This window comes from Podarcis tiliguerta (assembly GCF_965153285.1).
Source record: "Podarcis tiliguerta genome assembly, chromosome: 5".
NCBI classification, from domain to species: domain Eukaryota; kingdom Metazoa; phylum Chordata; class Lepidosauria; order Squamata; family Lacertidae; genus Podarcis; species Podarcis tiliguerta.
Window position 1 is genome coordinate 25,876,849 of NC_139538.1, and position 26,789 is coordinate 25,903,637.

Below are 26,789 nucleotides of genomic sequence, written 5' to 3' on the forward strand. Positions count from 1 at the left end.
GTTTTACATGAGTAGAATATGTCCTGTTCTTTAAAATGCATCTCTGGGTTATTTGTGGGGCATAGGAGGATGTTAATTTTTCAAAATATAGTCCAGCCCACCACATGGTCTGAGGGACGGTGGACCGGCCCACGGCTGAAAACGGTTGCTGACCCCAGGATTTAAATCACAAAATGTGCAGCAATGTAAAGTGTGTAAAAATAGGCTGTTAGACCTTTAAAATATCCCATTCTATGTTCCTTTCAAAGTTTACCACTTCCCTTAGCATAGAAGGAAACCACATGTTGGGTGAGTTAAAAATGTTTTACTTACAAACTCTTCAAAGGTCAGGTTCATGTGCTTTCACACACAGCAGTAAGAAAATACAAGCAGTGCAACTTAGTTTCAAAAATGGTAAGAGTTTCTAAATTATTTGTATTAAAACACAAAAACGGCTTGCTAAAGCCACACAGTCTGAGCTTAGAGTATCTAGCGCAGACATGCTTATTGGAAGGGCTCACATGGTGGAAGAATAGTGCAAAAGTAGGAGAACAAAGATTTTGGTAGCTCTTTCTCCCAAGGTGAGGTGGTATGACCTACCTAAGCCTGGGAGGACAGCATACGCTATGATCTCAACCCCTTCATGCATCAATTAGATTTAAGGCTGGACATAGCCAACAAGGAATGCCAAGGATTTCCCAGGAACTTTTGCTTCTGCAGCAGATGTGTCTGATTACATGCATACCATGGTGCATGCTGACTTAACAGATGTTATTTGATGCTGTTTTCCTTCTGCCCCCCTCCATGCCCCCCCTTTAGGACAGCAATGGGAAAGAAACACAAACTTGCCCCTGTAAAAAGCATTTGGCTGGCTAGTCAACCATATTTCCAAATTAATTTTTACGGCAAAAAGCCTGAGAATCAGCTAATATGCTCAGATTTTCTGTTTCAGACAGGCTGAAAATACTTGTCTGTTTTTGCGTGTGTGTTTTTGCCAGTAATACCCTGTTCATTTTTATTTTGGACAAGCAGTGTTGATTTCTAAGTGAAAACATTGCTTCATATGTCAGAGCTAACTACTGTTTTTGGAACTGCAAACTCCTGCTGGTTTCAAAAATGGCTTGTCCTACCAGTACCCTCATCTGAAAATGTACACCACATGCTCACGCACCGCACATGTAGTACTGCCCCAAATTAAACTAAGAAGGAGCAACTTTGTTTTAGAGCTAAGTTGTGTTTTAGTTCATATATGGGTTTTTCTCTCTGCAGTCCCAATGCACTAGTAATGCACTGTGCATGGTGAGAGTATTAGTATTTGACTTCCACTTGCTCTGAGTCCTATACAAATACACCCCGGTCCAGCTGGGGTCTAAATGTTGAGCAGCAGCTGTATTTTTTAAATATTTTTTATCTATAACTGTGAAACTCTTGTATAATACATGGTATAGTGAAAATGAGCTGTAATCAGTACACAATAAGTCACTGCTGCTGCTACTACTACCTGCTTGAAAGAAGCAATCCATTTTAGTAGGGTTTGATAATGTTTAGCACATCATGCTACACAATTCTATGTGCAACGCTATAAGGTGCCGGGGTGACTGACGGTAGCTTGCATCTGATTAAACTGGGCCAATCTGGGAACCAAGAAGAGGAGTGGTTTTAATGGTATGTTTTGCAGTTCAAGCTTTACAAAGAAACAATTCCCAAATAAGCATGCATAGAATTTCAATCCTTATTTCGAACTTACTGTTGTTGTTTTCATGCTGCCTCTGTGGTTTCCAGAGTCTAAAAAGGGACTCTAGGATCTAGAGAGACAAACAGGCGAGCAGTGTGCAAAGGGAGACTGAGATACACCACAACAAAAATACAGACAAATTCAAAAGGATGACTTGGACGACCCAAACCATATTTGACCTTTACTGCTGTCCTTCATAATTATGGTGGTTTTCTAAGTATCTTTTAGTCCATCACAAAACAGAAAAGAAAAAACTAGTTCAGAAAAAAATGGTTTCCCTAAAGAAACACACCCTAGGAGCAAAAGTGGACGGTTTTATAAGAGCTGAAACTCTATTAGCGACCAATAAAAAGGGGAGATGAGCCATTTCCAAAAATTAATTTGTCAGTTTTTAGCAAAATAAAACTCCAGTCCAAAATAGTGACTTCACACTGTAACATTACACATTTAAATAAATGTTTGTGTAGGGTTGCCATATTTAAAAAGTAATTTTTAAAAAAGTTTTGGAGCTTTTAAAGGCATTTTTGGCACAATTTAACCCCGTTGCCGGTTTTCCAGGATATTTGCCCAATTTCCGAAAACTGATCCAGGATGCCATTTTCAGAGGCAAATTGCAGGACATATCCTGGAAAATCAGGATGTATGGCAGCCCTATGTTTCGGGGGCGGGGCGGGGAGAGAAACATAATTTCAAGAACTTGCTTATTAAATAGAAGCAAACTTGTAGCTGATATTGCTCACTCATGAATTCTCAGAAACCAGAAGTCGAGGCACTTTTAAAATCAGTCTGTGAAGGGATCAGCAAGCTTTTCTCCAGTTCACATATTTCTATTCTTCCACTACTGAGGAAAAAAGGAAATAAAGGCAAATATATTGATTTGTTTATTCTTTGTTGCTTTGTGAGTCTGAAATTAAAGATATTGACACAGCTGAGAGAAGGGATAAAGATAGGATTAAGCAGCCAGACAACATCTGAATAATTGGAATGAGAGAAATTGGATTTGTTTGTTTGTTTCTGTTTTGGAATATTGGGTGGTTATTCTGACATCATTTTGGTATGCCGCTGATAATATCAAATTGTTTAGTGTTGTTTCCCAGGCATATAACCTGAATCTGAATTAAGCACAGGGAATTCTTCTAGCATTTTGGAACTGTCAGCTCACTGGAAAATTGTGGCTAGTAGATATGACCTAAGTTATGCTGATTTGTAGTCTCCGGGCATAGCAGTCACTTGCTGACAGTCGATGGAGGGCAGGAGGTAACTGTTGTGTATGTTGAAGTGCAGAGCAGCCATTGCACACAGTGTCTTCTGGGAATGCAGTCCTGCAAGGCACTATCTCATCTCAGCTCTCCAACTGCAAGTATCCTAGGAAGTCCTTCTGGTTTTTGCACCTTGGTTGCAAATGACCCAATTAAAAAAATAATGTCCTGGCTTGGAATGGGTAAATCTGTCAATTTCGGATTCTCACTTTTCTAATCTTAAATTCAGTTTTCCACTAAACACAGGCAATTTTATTTAACAGAATCTGTATGCCAGCTTCTGAACATTTTTGCAAAGCATTTTCCCCTAATGCGATGCTTTTTGCATGTTGTTTTCACTAATATATGCATTTATGTGCACTCTTTACCCTACTATATAAATTTTTGCACACATTACTTAGCCAGAGAATTGCATTGTAAAGTTCAGGAAATGTGCAAATTTCAAAGGAAGGTTGTGTTTTGCTTCCCATGTTTCACTAAATGCAAATCTGGTAGGTTTCCCTTTAAATATAAACTGCATCAAATTTATCTCCCTCCCTGGTCCTGTCTCAAGTTATGATTGCCAAAGAAGGAAGTTTCATATTATCTACCAAATCATTTAGTATACTGGGATTCCACTGAGGATTTCGTACCCTAAAATCTGAACCCTAAACATGAATGGGCAAGAGCAATGGTAAAAGTAGGCCAGAGTGTCGGCTTTTAGGGGTCGAAAGGCCAGCTGGTACCAAAAAATCACCTGCTTGGTTACTCTCTACTTCCAGAGAAAGATAGTTGGATACCTCACCAAGATCCTTCATGTCAAAATGCTCCTTCAGTTGAGCTAGGGTGCTTTGGTACAAAGCGAGATGCTTCCAAAAGAAAAGAAGATCATTAACAAAGCATACATAATACAGTTTGTTTTGCTTCTCTTTGACAAACACACATGGATCTGCTTTGCCTTGGTGAAAACCTAGAGAATGTCTTTGTTAGTTTTGTATTCCAACACCAGGCACTCTGTTTGAGACCATATAGGGATTTCTGTAGCTTACAGACCATTCCCTTCTGTACCTGCACTCCATCAGGTATATTGCCTGATGGAGTGCAGGTACAATATACCATCAGGTATATTGTGTTCACATCGTGATGCGAAACATGCAGTTTTTCCTCTGTTGAGCATAAGCCTAATACTCTCATACTTGACGGTGGGTGAGTAGGTCTCATGGTAGTCCTGACCTGGTACCTGTGAAAAACTTTTTGCAACAATCTGGCTTTGTGTCTCACTACCTTGCCATTCTGGTCTGTCTTGGCCTTAAAGACCCATTTGCTGTCAACCAGCATTGTTGGAGAAAATTGTAATTTAATAAAACTGTATTTAGATGATTCTATTTTCTTTTAAGCCTATGGCCTAGCTAAACTGAAAAGGTCTGTGCCTGTCTACCTTTTATGCTTCAGAAGTAGCTGCTTTTAGGTGCTCTACATACTGAATGTCCATTGCAGACCACTGAAAAGAATAAACTGCTAGAATCTATGGTGGTCATTGTATGCCTGAAAAGAGAATCGGCTAGGCATGGCAATTGTGATTCATGTTGAATTGTTTTATAGATAGATGAAAGAGGACATTGGAAGACATTTAATGAACAGAAGAAAGACACTGAAAAATGGTTATATGTAATCACATGATATTATGATGAGGGCTGATCTGAAGAGCCAAATGATTTTGATTCAGGATGATGACATTGGATTGCAGCTATTAAGATTTCTGTGATCCTTGGACTAGTGAAATCAAATGACACGTGTTATCTGAAAGTGTATAAAAAACATTGCTTTGAATGTGGTTCCTTGCACCCTCCTCATTTTTGAGGCTGTCCCTATGCGCATTTGTATTTCAATGAAGGCCTATATTTTCACTTGGAGCATGCATTCTTATCTTTTGGGTTTCTGTGTGGGTAACCTCCAGTCTAGGAACCTCTTTTTAAATTTCTCCAACAGCATCACTCTCTGAAGTTTTCCCTTTGCCTTTATTGATGGCCTCACCATTTCTCTAGCTCCCCACAAGGCCTCTGGGGAAGTCTGTTTAATCCACCATTTTTTCCCTTCAGTTGATAGCCCCTCTGAACTAGCATTCATCAAATATACATCACTCTGCCATGCTCCCTATACATGGTTATACCCTGGAAGCATGGTGCTATACTGGTGAAGTGTACCACTTCACCCGTTTCTCACAATTTGTCAATACAACCTCAGGATTTTTTATTTATGAGGCTTTTCATTTCGAGGTGAGTTTTCCTCTGACAAGGCAGTGCTTATGGGCTGTTCAATTTCATGCTCAACCTATGCAAAATCACGCTTCATGCCTGAGTGGACTCTGAGGAGCAGGGCTGGCAATTAGTCTGTTTGTCATTAGGTATGTGCTGTTTTTGTTTTTGTTTCCCTTTTTAATTTGGAAGAAGGTCAGGATCAAATGGATTCAGGAAGCTTGTTACGGTGGTAACACATCAGGAAAACACACTTTTCAGTTTTATTAAACGTGTTGATACTAAGCCTTTAAAATAATCAAGATGCAGCACATGCACCGGGTTTTTTTGGAAATGCTTATAATAATCCAGCAAGATGGACTCAGCAAGGGAAGGGCCATAGATCAGTGGTGGAGCATTTGTCTTACGTGGGAAAAGGTCCTAACTCCAATCGCTGGCATCTCTAGGCAGAACTGGGAAAGACCTTTGTCTGAAACCCTGGAGAAATACTGCCAGTCAGTGTAGACAATACAGAGCTAGATTTCTTGTTTAGAACTTATTTTTATTGGCATCTGTGGATTGTGAGGAAGCATCACTAGTTGGGTTTTTTTTGGGGGGGGGGTCCAATAAGATGCAGTTTGGGCTTCATAGGAGCTGAATAAGGCAGAAGAAAAACTCATTTTGGATATTGGACAAGTCCCTTTAGACTTGGTTTTGTTACTCAGCCCTTAATTCTGTTCACCATTTGTGTTGCGAGTGTGATGCCTGTTATTTTGCCATTGAAATGGTCTGCAGTGTGGTCTGCAAGTTTTAGGGAGTTTTAGGGAGGAAGGTGGCTTTCAAGAGGAGTCCCATTTGGTGCAGTCCTTTGTAAAAATAAAATATATAAATTAAATTTTTTACCCCACCCATCTGGCTGGGTTTCCCCAACCACTCTGGGTGGCTCCCAACAGAATATTAAAAACACTAAAACACAAAAGACTAACATTAAAAACTTCCCTAAAAAGGGAAGATATCTTCTAATTCATGTCACATGAATTACCTAGTTGCAATCCTTATGGTGCTGGAAGAGACTCTTGAGAGTCCCATGGACTGTAAGAAGATCAAACCTATCCATTCTTAAGGAAAGCAGCCCTGAGTGCTCACTGGAAGGACAGATCGTGAAGCTGAGGCTCCAATACTTTGGCCACCTCATGAGAAGAGAAGACTCCCTGGAAAAGACCCTGATGTTGGGAAAGATTGAGGTCACAAGGAGAAGGGGACGACAGAGGACGAGATGATTGGACAGTGTTCTCGAAGCTACCAGCATGAGTTTGACCAGACAGCGGTAGGCAGTGGAAGACAGGCGTGCCTGGCGTGCTCTAGTCCATGGGATCACGAAGAGTTGGACACAGGTAAATGACTAAACAACAACAATCCTTATGGAAGCCCTGTAATAACATTAGAAGCCATATAATATTAGAACTCAGCTGCAGCCAATGAAGCGAAATGCTAGCAGAATTGGAATAGACAAAAGAAAGCACTCCACACAATAGTTTATCTATGGAATCCGCTCCCACAAGTGTTACGAATAGCAGCGGCATCCTGAACAAAACTAAGCAGGGTCCAGTATGGTTTTAAATTTGATGGGGGACTAGGTGTTGAGATTTGTGCATTGCAGGGGGTTGGACTAAATGAACCTCAGGGTCCCTTCCAACTCTACAATTCTATGATGGCCACCAACCTGGGGACTTTAAAAGAGGAATAGACAAATTCAGAGAGGATAAGGCCATCAGTGACTACTTGCCATGATGGTTATGTTCTGCCTCTACTGCCAGAGAAATGAAGCTTCTGAATACCTCTTCCTGAGTGTCACAGGTGGGTAGGGTGCTGTTGTGCTCAGGTTCTGTAACTGGGCCTCCCATAGGCCAATGTGAGAACAGGGTATGGATGTAGATGGGCCTAAGCCAATATTCCTGCCAACCTAGCAGTTCGAAAGCACGTCGAAGTGCAAGTAGATAAATAGGTACCACTCCGGCGGGAAGGTAAACGGCATTTCTGTGCACTGCTCTGGTTCGCCAGAAGCAGCTTAGTCATGCTGGCCACATGACCCGGAAGCTGTACGCCGGCTCCCTCGGCCAATAAAGCGAGATGAGCGCCGCAACCCCGGAGTCGGTCACGACTGGACCTAATGGTCAGGGGTCCCTTTAAGCCAATATTATTAATCCACATGTTGGAGATGGGGGACTGAAGCTAAGACCGAGTGGCTTATTTAAAGTCAGCTAGTGAATCCCTAGCAAGGGCAAGATTTGTACTAGGGACATCTTGATTTGTAACTTGGCCGCTACACTACAGCAGCAGGGCACCCCAATAGGGTATAGATGGGGCAAATCCAGGATAAAGCAGCAAAGGCTAAAGTAGCTCGTACTACTTTGACTGACACTTGACATTCCATATTGGGACCAGGCGATTGAGGTGATGGAAATGGTTTTCCCATTTGAACTCTGAGAAATGGAGCATGAAAATGAATAAACTGAAGGTCCTGTCAGAGCAAGTTTGCAGGGCTAGGAAAATTAGTTTTTCAGCACTGTCTCTTGGGTGTTTGAATTTTCTTTAGTTGTGGTGATAACCTCTAATCCACTCTCTGTGCACCATCACCCTTTACTTCTCTGTCCAATAAATAACAGTGTTATTTGATTCCTTTCAATACATATAAGAGTTCTACCCAGGTGACATTAGAGGAAGCAGTATATGTATCACAGCACCAACAGCTAAGGCAGTTTTTCACCAGTCACTGTACTGTTCGGAAACCTGCTTCTGAACTCACTTCTGCTTTTACGTATATCAATAAATGTCATTACTTCCACTGGCAATGAAAAGGAGAAGAATCAATACCATTCATGTTAATTTCAAAAGCCAACTGTGCGCTTGAACAGAGAAAACATCTGCCAAATGTCACTTTGCAGGCGTATCACCATAACCCTCCGAGAAGTGATGAAATTTACAGTACTGCTGGAATTATATCATATACTTTTACAACTCAGGAAAATGAAACTTTCTCACTTCGCTTAACTTTTTACAAGCCGAGTCAATCCTGTGAGCTGTGCTTCCCATGATTAAGAGAAACAGAATGTGATAGGAGAATTGTAGCAAGACCTCCGACAGAGTAAGGAGTAAGATGAGTGAGGTTGAAACAACTCCGCTGTTTATATTTGGACATAGGACATGGTTTTGATTAAATAAAGCAAGAAAAATATCCTGCTCTACTTATCCAGCTTCTGTCCCATGGGTCCTTCAACTGACTTCAGAACCAGGCATTCAGTGTGTACATGTGTTTCACAGCCTGTGGTGAGGGGCTTGCTTCCAGCCCTTATAGGATCTCTTTAAATCTTTGGTCTGACTGTATCAGATGTCAGTCACTGGCAAAGTTTGTTCAGGGAAGGACATTAAAAGGGTATGAACAAACCCCAGGAGAAAGTCTAGTTCCACACCGAACTGACCTCCAGGAAAGATTGAGGGTTTTTCCCTAGTGAGATGAGGAAGATTTCTACTTGTGTGGTGTCGGCAGAACCCAGTCTTCAGCATGAGGTGGTAGAACTGGGAATACAGCTACTGATGAATGATTATGCTAAGCCAGTATTATTTATTGGCAAAAATGGTGTGTATTTTATTAAAGCTGAGGTTACTGTACATGCACACATATATATATAGAGAGAGAGAGAGAGAGAGAGTTCCTTTTTAAAAACAAAAAAGTAACAAGGGTAGTAAACTCTTCACTTTAGAGACACTGTTGTGTCTCAGGCTTTTTCTGATACTGTGTTTAAAAAGGCAATTCTTTTTTGGGTTAGTGCTCTGCTAGTACTAATGCTAATTGGTGTGATACACAACACACAAATGTATGTTGCTGGGGTTGTCTTAAGCACATGCGGCACCAGGGTGCAAAGATCTGCCTGCCCCCCCCCCCCGATTGCCCAGTCCGAGGCACACAGGAGGGCAGAGCCAGCCGGCTGCCACAGCATTTCTCTGGCTCGGTCGGCCCCAAACTCGCAGCGCAGAGCTGCCCACAGCAGAAGAGCCCGCTGTGGCGCTCAGAATGATGGGTGGGCTCTTCCCCGGACTCAACTCTTGGGCTCAGGACTCCCGGCCTGGTGCCCCTGAGAGCCCGGCGCCCAGGTGCCCCGCACTCCTAGTGCCTATGGGTTAGAAGGCCCTGTGTGTTGTTTGTAGTGCTACTGTGGTCTGTGAAATAGGGATTCCTATGCGGGGATACTTTCTGCATCAAGTAGAGGCATGAGAAGGGACAACAAAGCAGACTGGATGGAAAGAGAGAAACTTAAACTGACAACTCATCTTTCTATCCTGTTGGGATTTACCTTTGAGGAGACAAGGCAATGATTATGATTTTAAGTACCTTTCTGGCTTCTGATCAATTCTGAGTCAGTTCTAGCCATTTTTTTCAAAGAAGCTTGTGTGATTCTGTAATGAACCGACATACAACCTCCTGTAAATGTCTGTGTAGCTGCAAGTCTCCTTCAGTTTTGTTTTTTAAAATTTTTATTTGAATTTATTTTACGACACACATATACACATTAAAAATAATAATGCATAATCAACACTAAAACTTGCAAAAAAACAGAGAAATACAACTTAAACATTGTTACAAAATTTTATGCAAACAAATGAACATCAATATATACCATACTTCATTTCTTCTTTACTTTCAATTGACTTCCTTCATCCTCAACACGGTTCTCTTTTCGTTTTTGGTAAACTGTTTCCTTCTCAATTCCTTATTACCTCTTTTTATTTCTATGTTTGACTTACACACCTTAATTTATTTTGCAGAAGTTAATCAAAGCAAGTCCAAATATTAATTTGAGGGCACTGCTTTTTAAAAAACTCTCTATATTTTCCCCAGTCTTTCTGTCCATCTGGCCAATTCAATATAATCCAATAATTTATCCTGCCATTCTTTTTTTGTTGGTGTTATTTCTTTCCCCCCAATTTTTGGTAATTAATGCTCTTGCGGCACCTGTAGCATAAAAGAAGATTTTCTCTCTCTCTCTCTCTCTGGCTATATCTGTATCAAGTATCCCCAATAAAAAAGCTTCTGTTTTCTTTATAAAAAATTCTCTGAATATTTTCTTTAGCTCCTCATACACCGTATCCCAGAAGCCCCTGATTTTATGACATTTCCACCACATATGTATGAGTGTCCCCTCTACTTGATTATACCTCCAACACAGATTTGATATTGTTTTATTCACTTTAAGGTAAGGATTGCAGCCTAAGCATTGTTGAATTCACTATGGCTGGTTTTTTTTTAAAGGAACCTAAGTGGAACTTGCCCATAAAAATGTTTAGGCTCAAGGTGTACATTAGACAAGACTTTACAGAACTGACTCTCATTCCTATATAAATTGGTGACAAAATGGTTGGCAATAAAAATGATCATATGCTATTTTGACAGAGGAGAGGGGGCAACACAAGGCAAGGAGAAAGGAGGATTTAGAAGTGCTGTTTATGCAAAATAACATTTCCTAATATTGAACATGTCTTAATTTAATACTAGATGCCATAACTTTTGCCAGACACAGAAAGTAGTGAAGCATCATATGGTTGCTAATGCAGTCTTAAATCTTTGATGACACTCCAACATACTTGTAATGAAAAGGGTTGTTGTATAACGGAAAGGCAGTCCATCTCTCCCAAACTAGACATCCATCTTTCCTGGAGCCTAGATCTGGTTCCTTGGGAATAGTTCCAGACAAGTGTGGACATGCAGAAAGCTGCTCTGCCATCTTTTGGAATCTATAGATCAAAGAATTATACAATTGTAGAACGGGAAGGAACCCTGAGGATCATCTAGTGCAATGCCCTGCAATGTCAACTAAATCATACATGACAGAAGGCCATCCAGCCGCTGATTAAAAACTTCCAAGGAAGTCCATTCGCTGTCAAACCACTTTTACTGTCAGAAAGTGCTTTCAGATGTTTTGTCAGCATTTCCTTTCTTGTAACTTGAAGCTATTGGTTCGGGTCCTAGCTCCCAGAGCAGGAAAAAAGAAGCTTGTCCATCCTTCATGTGACAGCCCCAGGTTGTGCTTACTTTCCATTTTTGTGTGGAAAATAACTCGAATTTACATATCAAGATACAGTGGTACCTCGGGTTAAGTACTTAATTTGTTCCAGTGGTCGGTTCTTAACCTGAAACTGTTCTTAACTTGAAGCACCACCTTAGCTAATGGGGCCTCCTGCTGCTGCCGCGCCGCCAGAGCACAATTTTTGTTCTCATCCTGAAGCAAAGTTCTTAACCTGAAGCACTGTTTCTGGAGTCTGTAACCTGAAGCGTATGTAACCCGAGGTACCACTGTACTGATAACTCATTTGCTAACAGCTGCCTTTTCAGTTGTGTCTCAAGGCTGGAAGGATGTTTCTACACACTTGTGGTTTTAAAAAGCTTTATTTATTGCCACGTCAGAGAAATTCACCCACTAACTCCAGGTTCTAGGAGGGGCAACTGACCCATTGTGCTTTGTAACTGCCTGGTGGTTTTTTGTAGCTTATTTAAAGATACAGTCACATGGGTGGCAAATTCCATCCAAACAGAATTTCATCTGGTGCTGTTTTTGATTATGTGAGTTTTTTCATCTGTTTATATCTTACCTTGAAATACTGCCCTATTGCCTCTTTTGTACAAGTTTCCTTTAATATTTTTCTCTATATCTCTCATTTCCTTACTGTATACCTGACCATGCTGAATTCTCTTTTCTTTTCTTTTGTTGAATTGTTGGAAAACTCTTGTTAGTCTTGTTTTTTTATACAATTATATATATTAAAAAAAAACTTTCCTTTGGTGCTGCTCTTTTCCAGGCAATTGTGAAAGTACAAGGCATATGCAGATATGACATCACTGTCCGGAAATGTTAAGAGCCTTTGACCAATTAACATCATTCTGTACTACCATGTGGCAAACACTTTCTCATGTTACTCTTCCTATAAACATGAGAGTTTCCTTTCTGGTGCCAGATGGATGAGTAAGACAGAACAATAGAAATATCCTTACTTAATTTCATATGTCCCTTCAATATAACACACCATACCAGGTTAAATGAATCCAACTGTTATGGTTCTTTTCAACAACAGGTCATGATAAATCACACACTTCCTTTCATTACTTTTGCAGCTGGAATTGAGAGAAAGAGAGAGAGAGAGAGAGAGAGAGAGAGAGAGAGAGAGAGAGATCAACATAGTGCATGTGCATGATTCTTCAATATGAGACATGAAGTGCAATTATATGCATGTTTCTTCAGAAGTGAGGTCAATTGGGCCTGATTCCAATTAAGTGTGCACAGGATTCCAGGCAGCCTAAGATCATTCAAAAAGTGAGGACAGCATGCTTTTCCAAATAAATAATGCTGATGTCCTGGTAACCTATGGCACTGTCTCATTCAAATACATTTGGTATATGCATTCAATGTAATGCAAAGAGCACTAGATGAAGGTAGAAAAATCAAGTGAATGGACTGTCAAAGTCTGATTTCAAACCATTTTGATTGCCTTATACCCCATATAGACATAGCTGTCAACTTTTCCCTTTTCTTGTGAGGAATCCTATTCAGAATAAGGGAATTCCCCTTTAAAAAAAAGGCAAAAGTTGACAGCTATGCATATAGATAGGGACACAGGGGGTTCTGTGGGTTAAACCACAGAGCCTAGGCCTTGCCGATCAGAAGGTCGGCAGTTCGAATCCCAGCGACGGGGTGAGCTCCCGTTGCTCTGTCCCTGCTCCTGCCAACCTAGCAGTTCAAAAACACATCAAAGTCCAAGTAGATAAATAGGTACCGCTCCAACAGGAAAGTAAATGGCATTTCCATGTGCTGCTCTGGTTCGCCAGAAGCGGCTTAGTCATGCTGGCCACATGATCTGGAAACTGTACGCCGGCTCCCTCGGCCAATAAAGCGAGATGAGTGCCACAACCACAGAGTCGGTCATGACTGGACCTAATGGTCAGTTACCTAACATGAAGGCATTCCTAATAATAACAACAATAATAAATTTATTATTTATACCCCACCCATGTGGCTGGGTTTCCCCAGCCACTCCGGGCGGCTTACAGCATACAGTGGACGCTCAGGTTGCAAACGTGATCCATGCGGGATGCATGATCGCAACCTGCAGCGGCGCACCTGCGCGTGCGCAGGTTGCGATTCGGTGCTTCCTCACATGTGCAAAGTGTGATTTAGCGCTTCTGTGCATGCACGACCACCGAAACCTGGAAGTAGCCCATTCTGGTACTTCCAGGTTTTGGCGGTCTGTAACCCGAAAAAAGGGGACGCGGGTGGCGCTGTGGGTAAAACCTCAGTGCCTAGGACTTGCCAATTGCATGGTTGGCGGTTCGAATCCCCGCAGCGGGGTGCGCTCCCATTGTTCAGTCCCAGCGCCTGCCAACCTAGCAGTTCGAAAGCACCCCCGGGTGCAAGTAGATAAATAGGGACCGCTTACCAGCGGGAAGGTAAACGGCGTTCCGTGTGCTGCGCTGGCTCGCCAGATGCAGCTTGTCACGCTGGCCACGTGACCCGGAAGTGTCTGCGGACAGCGCTGGCTCCCGGCCTATAGAGTGAGATGAGCGCACAACCCTAGAGTCTGGCAAGACTGGCCCGTACGGGCAGGGGTACCTTTACCTTTAACCTGAAAAAAACGCAACCTGAAGTGTCTATAACCCGAGGTATGACTGTATATCTAAACATAAAGAAACATCAAACATTAAAAACTTCTGGATACAGGACTGTCTTCAGATGTCTTCTAAAAGTTATGTAGCTCTTTATCTCCTTGACATCTGAAGGGAGGGTGTTCTACAGGGAGGGGGCCACTATCCTTACTACTGCTGGGTGACCGAGAGGATCCTGGAGGATCAGTTGTTCACAACTGAACGGAAAATCTATTCTGCAGTCCTTGATGCTTGTTCCACATGCACTCCATAAAGTGTTGCTTTGTTTTGGGCTTTATGTGAAACTGCTAGAAATCTGTCTACTACTCTTAACAAAAGGAGCTCTCTGTATACAGAAGAAAAAGGTGTCTCCTGCCAGTATTATGATGATCTGCTGGTGGTGGTGGGAAAATGTACTTTCACATTGGTAGTAGTGGGGAAATAGTATAAACATCCGGTTCCTTTAGGATTATGTGAAATATATAGTTACGGCCACCAATTTGGATGGCTTTAACAGAGGATTAGACAAATTCATGGAGAATCAGGCTATGATTGGCTCTTAGCCATAATGACTAGGTTCTCCCTCCAGCATCAGCTGTGAGATGACACTTAATACCTGTTGCTGGCAATCATCAGCACTGCTGGACTCATGCCCTGCTTGCAAGTTTCCCATAGGCATCTCTCTGACCGCTGTGTGAGAACTGAATGTTGTGCATTAACTTTGTTGTTGTTGTTTTCATATTATTTGAAATTTCAGTATCTTTATGAGTAAAGATTCATCTCTAATTGACTCATAAACAATTCGTGCCAACCAGTCTAGTAAGCTATATGGATATTATATATAATGATAGGAATTTCATTCAGTGAGAGCTTACTTTTGAAGAATGGTCACCTGGGAAACCGAGAGTTGTATTCAGTGCTGCCGTTTTGCTCATGTAACATACTGCCACTTGTGCAAAGAACTTCCTCATTCTCTCCTTTTCCCTGCAGCCCCTGGGTAACTTTAAAATCTGCTCAGAGAGCCGGGGAGATGAGAGGAAGTGGAAATCCCATTGCCCAAGTGGAATGTGCTGCATATGTAAAACCCATAGTGCTTTTGCATCTATATTTGTACAAATTTGTGTACAGACTGTCACCTAAAAAATGAAAACAAAAAACCAAAGCAGTAGATAATATAAAATCATAAATCATAAAAATGCAAAAAAACAACAACCCACATCAGAATAATATGGTACAGGATTGACTGTCAATGGGTCACGTTTTAAAGAAATCCCATTTAAATAAATAAAGAAAAGCTTTAAGTGGGCATCTCTAGTAAGAATTCTACACTCTAACTTCTGGAAGCAGTTTCTCAATGGATAGAGACAAATAAATAAATTGGTCAAGTTTTTATGTAGTTTTTGAAAGAACTAGTAAGGCTACACTAAAGTGTTTTTAAAATATGCTATCTGCTTTTTCCACATCCCAAGTGGTCTGTAGTGAACTATGCTGATCAGCTCTCCATTATCATGCAACTTTCTTTTAGATTGAATCAGTGACATTACAGCACATGTGCTCTCCTGAAACTAGCAAAGGGCTCCCCTTACTGGTGGACCACAAGGCCATTTCCCCCTTTCACTACTCAGACAGAAATAAAATAAGATAAAAATGGGCAAGTTATCAAGGAAAGAATAATAATATTTATTAACAAGCTGCTCACATTTCCTAACTGCACTCCCTATCTTGTTAAGACAGATCCTGTTAACAAGGAAGATTCTTGAGATGAAGAAAACAGAGAGAGGAAGTATCGTGTTTGGCACTAAGTAACCGTCCTGTCAGCACAGGGGTTTGTTTATACTTGCACAATGGGACTTCTCTTGCTTTCCTCCACCCATATTCTCCCTGGAGTAGATTTGGTAAGTGTGCATGGCATTTGTGCGTGTGTGTCTTGTCAGGAAAGTGGAAATCTTTGCACTGGTGGAATAGTTTACATAGCCCTACTGTAATGGTTCTAGGGGTTGCTCGTGCGTAAATCGGTGCCACACCTGGGTGGGTTGCCTGAGTGAACCCTTTCTGTCTGGACAGCCACTCACCCGTGGCTGTTTCAATCGCTGGCAGAATCCGTCAGTGGGTGTTTCTTGAACTTCTTCCAGCATAAAAGTTCTTTGACGCCTAGTCGCTGCCTACTCTCCCTGCGCAGAAGCCTTCTGCGCAGGGAGGGTGTGGGCATCGGAGGACCCGTGCTCTCCCCGCTGGTTCCCGGCGAAGAGTCTTGGAGCCACCTCGCCGATTCCCCCATCTGCCCCCATCCTCTACTGGTGCTACGCTGATTTCCTTCCCCAGAAGATGTGCTGCTTCTCTCCCTCCTGGGACGCTCTCCGGAATCCCTCTGGAGCCCTCCCTCTCCTTCTGGCTCCGATGGCAGTTCCCTGACAACTACATTGGATAGAAGCCAGGGAATTTAGCAGAGCAGAGCATGGAAGACCATTCGATTCTTGGCGCCCTAAGTCATCTAGGTTACAATCCTACACAACTTAACCTTGATGTCTGACTAGCTGCACTGTCAAGCTGCAGTCATATACACACTTACAGTACTTGCAGGGCCAGATTTAGGTTTGATGATTTAGAAGAAGTACCATATTTTTTGCTCCGTAAGACACACTTTTTTCCTTCTAAAAAGTAAGGGGAAATGTCTGTGTGTCTTATGGATCGAATGCGTGGTCCCTGGAGCTGAATTGCCCAGGGGCAAAAAGCAGGTCGTGCTTTTCTTTTTAGAAAGAGGGAAGGGGGTGTTGAAACAAACCCACTGAGCAGCTGATCAGCAAGCGATCGGGAGGGGAGATAAGGGACTCTAGCGATAAAAGAGGCTGCCTGGGAGTGGGGAGTAAAAGCACATGGATCCTCAGGATTTTTGCATTGGGTCACCCCAAATTCTCCATCAGATCACATAGCATGTCCATGGCTACAGCCTGCACCAAAAAAACCACGCATCCACTGTTTCGTGGGGCTGCAATGGCGCAAAAACATGGTTACAAGCATGAATCCACATGGATCCTCAGGATTTTTGCATTGGGTCACCCCAAATTCACCATTAGATCACATAGCATGTCCATGCCTATAGCCTGCACCAAAAAATCACACATCCATTGTTTCGTGGGGCCGCAATGGCACAAAAACATGGTTACAACACACGGATCCACATGGATTCTCAGGATTTTTGCATTGGGCTACCCCAAACTCACCATCAAATCACATATCATGTCTGTGGCCACAGCATGAACCACAAAAATCACACATCCACTGTTTCATTCAGAATTTTTTTCCCCTTGTTTTCCTCCTCTAAAAACTAGGTGCGTCTTATGGTCAGGTGCATCTTATGGAGTGAAAAATACGGTATATTAATAGTGAAATGCAATTAAGAGCAAGTATATTTTTTGGGGGGTGGGGCAAGAGATGCAGATTTGAACATATTCATAGAAATAGATGACTAATAAAAAGCAGAAGTTTTGAAGAGAGTCCTTGTAACTCACAATCACTGGGACTAGCACTAATTCCACCTTGCAGCAAGCACATTCTGTGATTTACAAAGCCTCTTTTTCGCAACCTCTATATGCTACAGTCTGTGGAGTAAGGGGAAATGTTAAGCCAGTATGTTCCTTCCCACATTGTAAGACGTTTAAATCTTTTAAAACCTGTGCTAGATTTGTACATTGCTCTTCTTTAATGGAACTTAGATTTGATTCAGAAACCACAACTGGCCCAAGTGATATTTATTCCTGAACAGAGATTTGAACCTGTGTATTTCTATTCCCTAGGACTCAGCTATACAGCTGCAAATAAATTGTCTTAAGTGCAATATACAATGTGACACTAGCTGGTGATGGTGAGCCTTATGGAAAATTCAATGTATTTTTTAAAATGCTTTTTTTAAAATAGCATTTTCAGAACGGTTACCTGCTGCATCACATTGGCAAATGTGCATATTGGATTCACCTCCCTAATTTACCTGTCTGGGGTGCCTTGTCATGATGTTAAAAGACTGAGATACCACAAAATTATATTGCAGAATTCTTACTTCCAGTGATTTTTGTTGTTATTATTATTAGTAGTAGTAGTAACACTATTAGATCCAGCACCATTTGATCCTACTAATCAAATATATAGTCGGTTAGTTGTTTTGGTTAGGAACAAATTTGTCCCTTAAAAAACACCAATTCAGATAGTGGAAAAATACTACTGCACTTATCTGTATTTTCTAGTGAATTGGTTTGGTGAGAGATTGCTTTTGTAGAATGCTCACTTGCATCTTTTCTTTTATCAAAGACTTATTCTTTGTACCATAATAAGATAAGTTGAATGGGGCCTGTAATTTTATCCAGTGCTATTTCAAACATGCACTATCAGTGTTCATTCATGTGAATGTAATTATATTCCATGCAGTCTAACATAATACTTTGTTGGCAAGTAATGATGAACAAAAACCATTTAGGGCTGCACAAAAAATAAATGTATATCATTCTGCCCAGTCATTTTATTCAAAGCAAAAGCTGGGTTTCTCTTCTTTTTAAACAAGATTTGGTACAATGAGAAGACTATTACATGGGGAAGTAGAATCAGTTACTTCTAAAGAATTATCCTAAAGTGGCAAATAGGAAGCTAAACGCAGCCAAGCAGAAATAAAAACAAACCATGAACATTTTTAGGGCACTTGTTTGAGTTGTGATATGGAGGTAAGAACTAGAAGGGGTCCAAATCCCAGACGGAATGTTTTCATTAAATATTAGAAGGGAATTAGATCAAGGGAAGTAATAGTGCCACTGTATTCTGCTCTGGTCAGACCTCACCTGGAGTACAATAGGAGTATAGCATCTAGATCAAGGGAAGTAATAGTGCCACTGTATTCTGCTCTGGTCAGACCTCACCTGGAGTACTGTGTCCAGTTCTGGGCACCACAGTTCAAGAAGGACACTGACAAACTGGAACGTGTCCAGAGGAGGGCAACCAAAATGGTCAAAGGCCTGGAAACGATGCCTTATGAGGAACGGCTAAGGGAGCTGGGCATGTTTAGCCTGGAGAAGAGGAGGTTAAGGGGTGATATGATAGCCATGTTCAAATATATAAAAGGATGTCACATAGAGGAGGGAGAAAGGTTGTTTTCTGCTGCTCCAGAGAAGCGGACACGGAGCAATGGATCCAAACTACAAGAAAGAAGATTCCACCTAAACATTAGGAAGAACTTCCGGACAGTAAGAGCTGTTCGACAGTGGAATTTGCTGCCAAGGAGTGTGGTGGAGTCTCCTTCTTTGGAGGTCTTTAAGCAGAGGCTTGACAACCATATGTCAGGAGTGCTCTGATGGTGTTTCCTGCTTGGCAGGGGGTTGGACTCGATGGCCCTTGTGGTCTCTTCCAACTCTATGATTCTATGAATTTTCTAACAGTATGAGCTGTTCAACAGTGGAATGGATTACATCTGAAGGTGGTGGGCTCTCATTCAGTGGAAACACATTTTGGATGGCCATGTGCCAATGATTATTTAGCTATGATTCCTTCATTACAGAGGACTGGACTGGATAACATTTGGAGGTCCCTTCCAACTCTACAATTCCATGATTAATGCAAAATGCAGTTGTTAGTCAGCTGTCAAGCCTGCTAGCCATTTGAAAGGGTCGAGAGTGATTAAAACATATTTCCTTAAAGCGACGTTACATACCCAACATTTCCCCAATGGAAACAGGGACGTCCCATTCCATAACAATAATTTTCCTATTTATACCCCAAACAACTTGCTGGGTTGCCCCAGCCACTCTGGGCAGCTTCCAACATATTTAAAAACAATAACATTGTTGTTGCTGCTGTTTAGTCGTTTAGTCGTGTCCGACTCTTCGTGACCCCCAGGACCAGAGCACGCCAGGCACTCCTGTCTTCCACTGCGTCCCGCAGTTTGGTCAGACTCATGTTTCGAGAACACTGTCCAACCATCTCGTCCCCTGTCGTCCCCTTCTCCTTGTAGCCTCCATCTTTCCCAACATCAGCAACATAATACAATATTAAACATTTAAAAACTTCCCTATACAGGATTGCCTTCAGACCGTTTGGAGATCAGATACCTCCATACCCTCCAACATTTCTCCAATGAAAATAGGGATGTCCTAAGGAAAAGCAGGACATTCCAAGATCAAATAAGAAACTGGGACGGCTTCTCTAAATCGGGGATGTTCTTGGAAAGTAGCACAAAACTGGAAAACATCAAAAATCCCAACTATAAATGAGTGGCAATCTAAATTATTTGATTATATAGAATTGGCAAAAATGACACAGAAAATAAGAAACCAAAAAGGTACAAAGTTTAATAATGAATGGAATAAATTTATGACATATATTGAAACAGATGTAAAAAATCTAAAAATCACAGTAGGCTCGATATAAAGCTTGCGACGCAAAGAGTTTTAAGAAAACGAAACTGCAGATAGAAAATCTTTTGTAACATATTCCGAAACCGAGTTGAAGGGAAGTCAATTATTGTTGTGTGATTTAGTTATTTAGTTACTGTAAGTTTTATTTGTTGGTGTTTTATGTTATGTATTGTTTTTCTTTCTCTTTTTTTCTTGTTTTTTGTGTGTGTTTCGTTAGTCTTTTTTTGTTGCTTTAATGTTTGATGTTGTATAATGAATTGAAACTAATAAAAATTTTAAAAAAATTAAAAAAGGAAAATAGAGACACATGGAGGGTCTGACGTTACAGAATTTCTAAAGAACACCCCTGCTAGTTTGTTACTGCAAAGAAGCAGACAGTGTCTTAAAGATTAAAGGCTGCACTCCTGCCTCACTTACCTGTGAGTAAGCCCCAGTGAACTGAATAGAACTTGAAGTCAAAATGGCTAGGCTTCAACCTCACTCAAGTGGCCCAAATCCTGTCTACTTCTGTGGGATTTAAGCAGCTTTGCTGAATGCAGGCTAAAGCCATCAGCCAAGAGAGCTATCTTTGCACATGGGAGATAATTATACCTATAGTCAGAGTTGCCTTGTACATGTACATACAACCACTTAGCTCTATAGGAAAGTCTCTCTTACTAATAGCTTGTCTGTTCCATTTATAATCAGACCATGCAGTCTTTTTCTAATGTATTATAGCATAAGCTTTGCATGCAAGAGAGTTTTGACAATGCTTGCTCTTGCCTACTGAAGCTCGTGCTACAATTAATTAGCTAGTAAGGGTCACATTTACACCATACGTCTAAACTCTATAAAACCACTTTAAACAGTCATGGCCTTCTCCAAAGAATTCTGGGAACTGGAGTTTGTTAAAAGCGCTGAGAGTTGTTAGGAGATCCCTAGTCCCCTCACAGAGCCAGAATTCTTCTAGTTCCCTGTGAAGAGGGACTGACTGTTAACTTCTCTGAGAATTGTAGCTCTGTGAGAACAACTCTCAGCACCCTTAACACGCTACAGCTCCCAGAATTCTTTGGCAGAAGCCATGACTGTTTGGCCTGGTCTTCTTCTTTGGCGATCACTCGTAGCCGAGTAAGATTGTCTTCCATAAACATGGTTTTAACAGTAAGTCCGTAAGTGACTGTGGAGGCCAATTCTGGATCCACATGTCCTTCCACAGTGGGGACATTGGTTCCCAGGTGGGAGCTGATCACGGTGAGAGTTTGCCAAGTGTGCCTTTCTCTTAGCATGTTTCTTGCGTCCCGAGTTCGAGGGTCTTCAAAGCCCATGACACTTTTGGTAAAGGCTGTTCCCCAATACAGTGGTGCCTCAGGTTACATACGCTTCAGGTTACAGACTCTGCTAACCCAGAAATAGTACCTCGGGTTAAGAACTTTGCTTCAGGATGAGAACAGAAATCATGCTCCGGTGGCAGCAGGAGGCCCCATTAACTAAAGTGGTACCTCAGGTTAAGAACAGTTTCAGGTTAAGAACAGACCTCCGGAACGAATTAAGTACTTAACCCGAGGTACCACTGTAAATTTAAACTGGTATCATAGTGCTTTAAATGTATGGTGTGAATGTGGCCCAGGTTAGCTCCATTAATTTCAATTATTTTCTACTGTGACTAGAACTTTAGTTGGTTACAGCCCATTGTGTATCTCAAGCATTCTACACCCAGCACTTCCTCTTCCCAAGTTCACTTTCCCATGTGCAGTGGCCGTCTCCAATCACATATGACACTCTGGGGCATTATGGGAATTTAGAATTGAAGCCCAACTAGTACTGTTGCCACAGTAGATGAAGAGAGCCTATTAACCTAAGACCCCTTGTGTGGGCATTTGGCCTGGGAGCCTCCCACCCAACCCAGACCACTCTGTTAGTTTCCCAAAGTTTCTAATTTTTCCAACCTTAAATACACTTTCCTATACCAGTTTGAGGATTTTTTAAATGTCTTCATGATTTTATTTATCAGCATCTTAGTTCAAATTTCACCTAATGTACACAATTTTTGCAAGGCAATTTCCTCTATTATTATTTTTTTGCATTGCATGCTATTCTTTTCTAATATTTGCATTTTTATGCACACATTACCCTAGTATAGTCATTTGTGTACATTCCTTGGCTTCAGGAGCACACTGTGAACTTTGGAGGAGTGCAAATGAACCATGAAACATTAAAATAGCCTGACAGGAAGAGCTATTCAACAGTGGAAAGAAGTACCTCAGAAGGTGGTGGACTCTCGTTTATTGGGGATTTTTAAAACAAGAGTTTGGGTGGTCATCTGTCAGGGATTCTTTCACTGTGGTTCCTGCATTGGACAAACAACTCTGGGGATCCCATCCAATTCTACATTTATGAAATCTAGAAAGGTGGCTGTGTTTTGATTCACTTATTGTTTCAGAAAATGTGGATTAGGCATGTTTGCCTTTCAATCTGAACTGAATCCAATTTCTCTCTACCTGGAGCCTGCCATCTTTATTGATTGCCATCTTTGTTATCTACTGCATGCCAGGCAAAGCCAGTTCTGTTTTCTCATGCTTTCAATTGTAATTGAGATCCTTTTATTTTTTAGCTGTTGTGGTATCTGCTACCTATGCTTTTTGTTTCATTTTGTGGTTTTATGGCTATCTGATACTGTCTCCACTCATTTTTTTGCCACCCTGAAGCCACTTCCAATGAAATATAGAATATAAATGATATAAAATCCATAACTTGAATGTGTATCAACATAGCATTCAGCAAGCATTTCTGAGAGGAATATGCTGGTGGCTGTCAGCGTGTATCTGTATTTAATGTGGACTAAACAATCATTTTTCAATATTTTCTAATTTTTTCCTGCTCTTCTCTGTATACCTGCAATCTAAATAGAACTATATCAAAAGTGTAGAAAAAAGCCATAAATGAAAAGCATCCTCAGATACATAATCAAATTAGACTAGGGATAGTAATCTAAATTTTCACCCAAAAATGGGTAAGTGCAATTTTCTAGAAATGTTCTTTACATCTATAAATCAAATCCAGTAAAATTACATGATATTTACCTGTATATATTGAAAGACACAGGATAAGCGTCCTATTCCAACAAAATGTGATGTTTGATAAATCCACTTCAGTTCTATTTGTAAATGGAGAGCAGAGAAATAATTTGAATGCCTTCTTTGGAAGCACAAATAATGGAGCTGTCCTCTAGAGGGATCTATTTTATTGCATTTCTACAAGGCACAGAAATCCCGGCAACATATTTTTATTTCATTTGTTCTCGTTAGCAGATGAATCATTTAACCCATGATAATGGAAAATGCTTTAGATTACTGGTTAGTGGAGATAAGCCAGGAATTGCAATGAAGATTGCTTTGGACATAGGTTTAGATGTAAGACTGACTGAGCAAAGTGGACCTTACCGCCAAGGAAACATGCATAGGCTTGAGTGAAAAAATTGTGATGGATGATGATGATGATGATGATGATGATTTATTTATACCACACCCATCTGGCTGGGTTTCCCCAGCCACTCTGGGTGGCTTCCAACAAAAGATTGAATATTAAATATCAAGCACTAAAATCTTCCCTAAACAGGGCTGCCTTCAGATGTCTTCTGAACGTCAGATAGTTGTTTATTTCTCTGACATCTGATGGGAGAGCATTCCACAGGGCGGGTGCCACTACCTAGAAGGCCCTCTGCTTGGTTCCCTGTAACCTTGCAGTTAGAGAACTGCCAGAAGGCCCTTGGAGCTGGACCTCAGTGTCTGGGCTGAACGATGGAGGTGGAGACGCTCCTTCAGGTATTCTGGGCCGAGGCCATTTTGGGCTTTAAAGGTCAGCACCAACACTTTGAATTGTGCTCAGAAACATGCTGCGAGCCAATGTAGGTCTTTTAAGACCAGTGTTATGTGGTCTCGGCGGCCACTCCCAGTCCCCAGTCTGGCTGCCGCATTCTGGATTAGTTGTAGTTTCACCTTCAAAGGTAGCCCCACGTAGAGCGCATTGCAGTAGTCCAAGCAGGATAGAACTCTGTAGCTGCTATCCATGATGTGATAGCAGAAAAATGGACTGAAACCATAAATAAACCTGTTGGGTGAATGGTGGGAGCTATGAAGAGCTCTTTCCATAACAAAGAGGCCTAGCATGGATAAGTCTTTGTGGCAGTTGTAACTGGCAGGGCAGTTTGGGGGAGGGGAGCAAGGCAGCGATGCTCACTTGGCTTCCTAGCACCATGTGTTACTGTGAAAGATTGGCAAGGCATCAGGGAGCTCAGCCCTGGGCAGGTGCAGAGTCGGAGCCAATCTGACCCCCAGGGCTGCTCCTCCATAAGGGGTGCTAAGGCAGATGCCTCAGGAAGCAGAAGCACAATGGGTTATTGTTATTGGTGAGTTGTATTGAATGAAGTTCTACTCAGAGTAACCCCATTTAAATTAATGGGCCTAATTTAGTCATGCCAAATAATTTCATTGGGTCTACTCTGATTATGATTAATCCTTGATTAAAGTTAGTCGTTTAATATTCAGTGTGTCTGGGTTCAGCTACTCTGCTTTAACTCCTTCAGTTTTGTACAGTTCTAGAAATCTGAGGCTCATTTCAGATCAGATAATAAACAGCTCTTTATGAGACCCTACATTAAACTGGAATTCTTTCCCCCACTATCTGGTAGTAAGCCCCATTTACTTCAGTAGGACTTACTTCTGAATAGACATAGTTGGAAATTTACTGTAAATCTGCATAAATGCCCAGGTAATCTGGAAAATAATAAGGTTGAATGCATACCCACCCCCCAAATACTTTATCATATCTGTTGGCTGTGAAATCGGGGAGAGCAAGACTGGGACATTAGATAATGAAAAAATATTGTCAGATTTCTGAGGAGAAGAGGAGGAGGAGGGGGAAGAAGAAGAAAATCTATTATTTGTACCCCGCCCATCTGGCTGAGTTGCTCCAGCTACTCTGGGCGGCTTCCAGCATATATAAAAACACAGTAAAACATGTTCTGCTCACTCGGTGTTGAATTCTATGGATAGATGAAGGAAACAATGGACTAAGAAAAGGACTGGAAGAAGCATCAACTGAGTCCATTGCTTCTTTCAAACATATTAGAATAGGATCCAAGTTGCAACCAAGTTTCCAGGTTGCCAGGACAGAGAGCATTTTCCAAATATTTGCGAGAGAAAGACTGGAAGCCTCCAATAGTTCAGGAAGAGTTTTGTTTTTGTTTTTAAAAGAAATTCTCAAAAATTGTCAGAAAATCAAACAATCAGTTTGATTTAGTCAAGCAAAACTGAAACATCTTTCTAATCATTGCGGTACATATAAAGCAAAAATGCATGGATGGAAATATTGATGGAGGGTTCTTGAGTGAGAGATTGATTAACTGATTACTTATTCCCCAGAAACCACACCTTTCAATCTTTACAATGGGGATATAAAAGACAGCCATGTGACCTTGGTATAGAAAGTGCTGAGTAAAACAAAAAGTGGCCTACACTCGGGTAAAGCTAAAACTGTGGTGAGGAGATTCACTAGAAGCTCGCTGTGCTGACTGCTGTCTCACTTGCTCAAATTTTATCTTGACACTATTGAATTTTCCAGAATGAAGTTAGAGCTTCCAGTGAACATTCTTGTTGCTGATGTCACTCAGACACAGACCTCAGAAGCACAAAGGCCTATATAAGGGCTCCCTCTGCTGGCCTCTATTTATGGTACTTCTGCATGGATTTGCATCACGCTCACCCTCCACCTCCAGGATAACCCACATGGTATTTATGTGCGTCCTTCCTTGATCTTTGACTCACCTACCCACATAGCTGGTGCAAAGATGCTAAGCTTGTGCATAGATGCCATAGTTCACATAAAGGAAGGTGTTATGCTCACAAGAAAAAGAAAAGGTCAGATCATACGCACTTGTCTTCAAGACTGCTTCCTACACCTTTCATCTATTTGTGACATATGCAAAGAATTCTAGTCATATACTCTAATCGTGTACTAATTGGGCTGTGAAAATATCACAGCCCCAATTTAGATTTTATTAGCATGGCTCTTTCTGACTGCAAGGCTGCACTGGGGACCAAATCCCCTCTGCCGATAACATCATGTTCCACGTGGGATGGGAACTCTTGTCCAAAGATCTGTAAACCCAACAAGGCACAATACATTGGAACTGCTGCACTCCTGGGATGCATTGGTCCATGCTTCTCGCTTCCCTGAATGATGGAAGATCAAGGGGCAAAAGTACTGGGTTTAATATAGCTTCTGTTACGCTATTTCTGTAACATTTGCTTCATTTACAAACATGAAATCAAAGCCTATTGGTAGCAAATAGGCACTCTCTTTGTTGTTGTTGTTGTTTAGTCGTGTCTGACTCTTCGTGACCCCATGGACCAGAGCATTCCAGGGACTTCTGTCTTCCACTGCCTCCCGCAGTTTGGTCAAACTCATGCTGCTAGCTTCGAGAACACTATCCAACCATCTCATCCTCTGTCGTCCCCTTCTTCTTGTGCCCTCCATCTTTCCCAA

The 26,789-nt window shown here is 41.5% G+C and overlaps 1 long non-coding RNA gene across 1 annotated transcript in view; it reads left to right on the forward strand.

Moving 5' to 3' along the window:
- Positions 1-26,789, forward strand: part of LOC310678772 — a 685,086-nt gene that overhangs the window by 69,620 nt on the left and 588,677 nt on the right. The gene's annotated exons all lie outside the window — the stretch shown is intronic.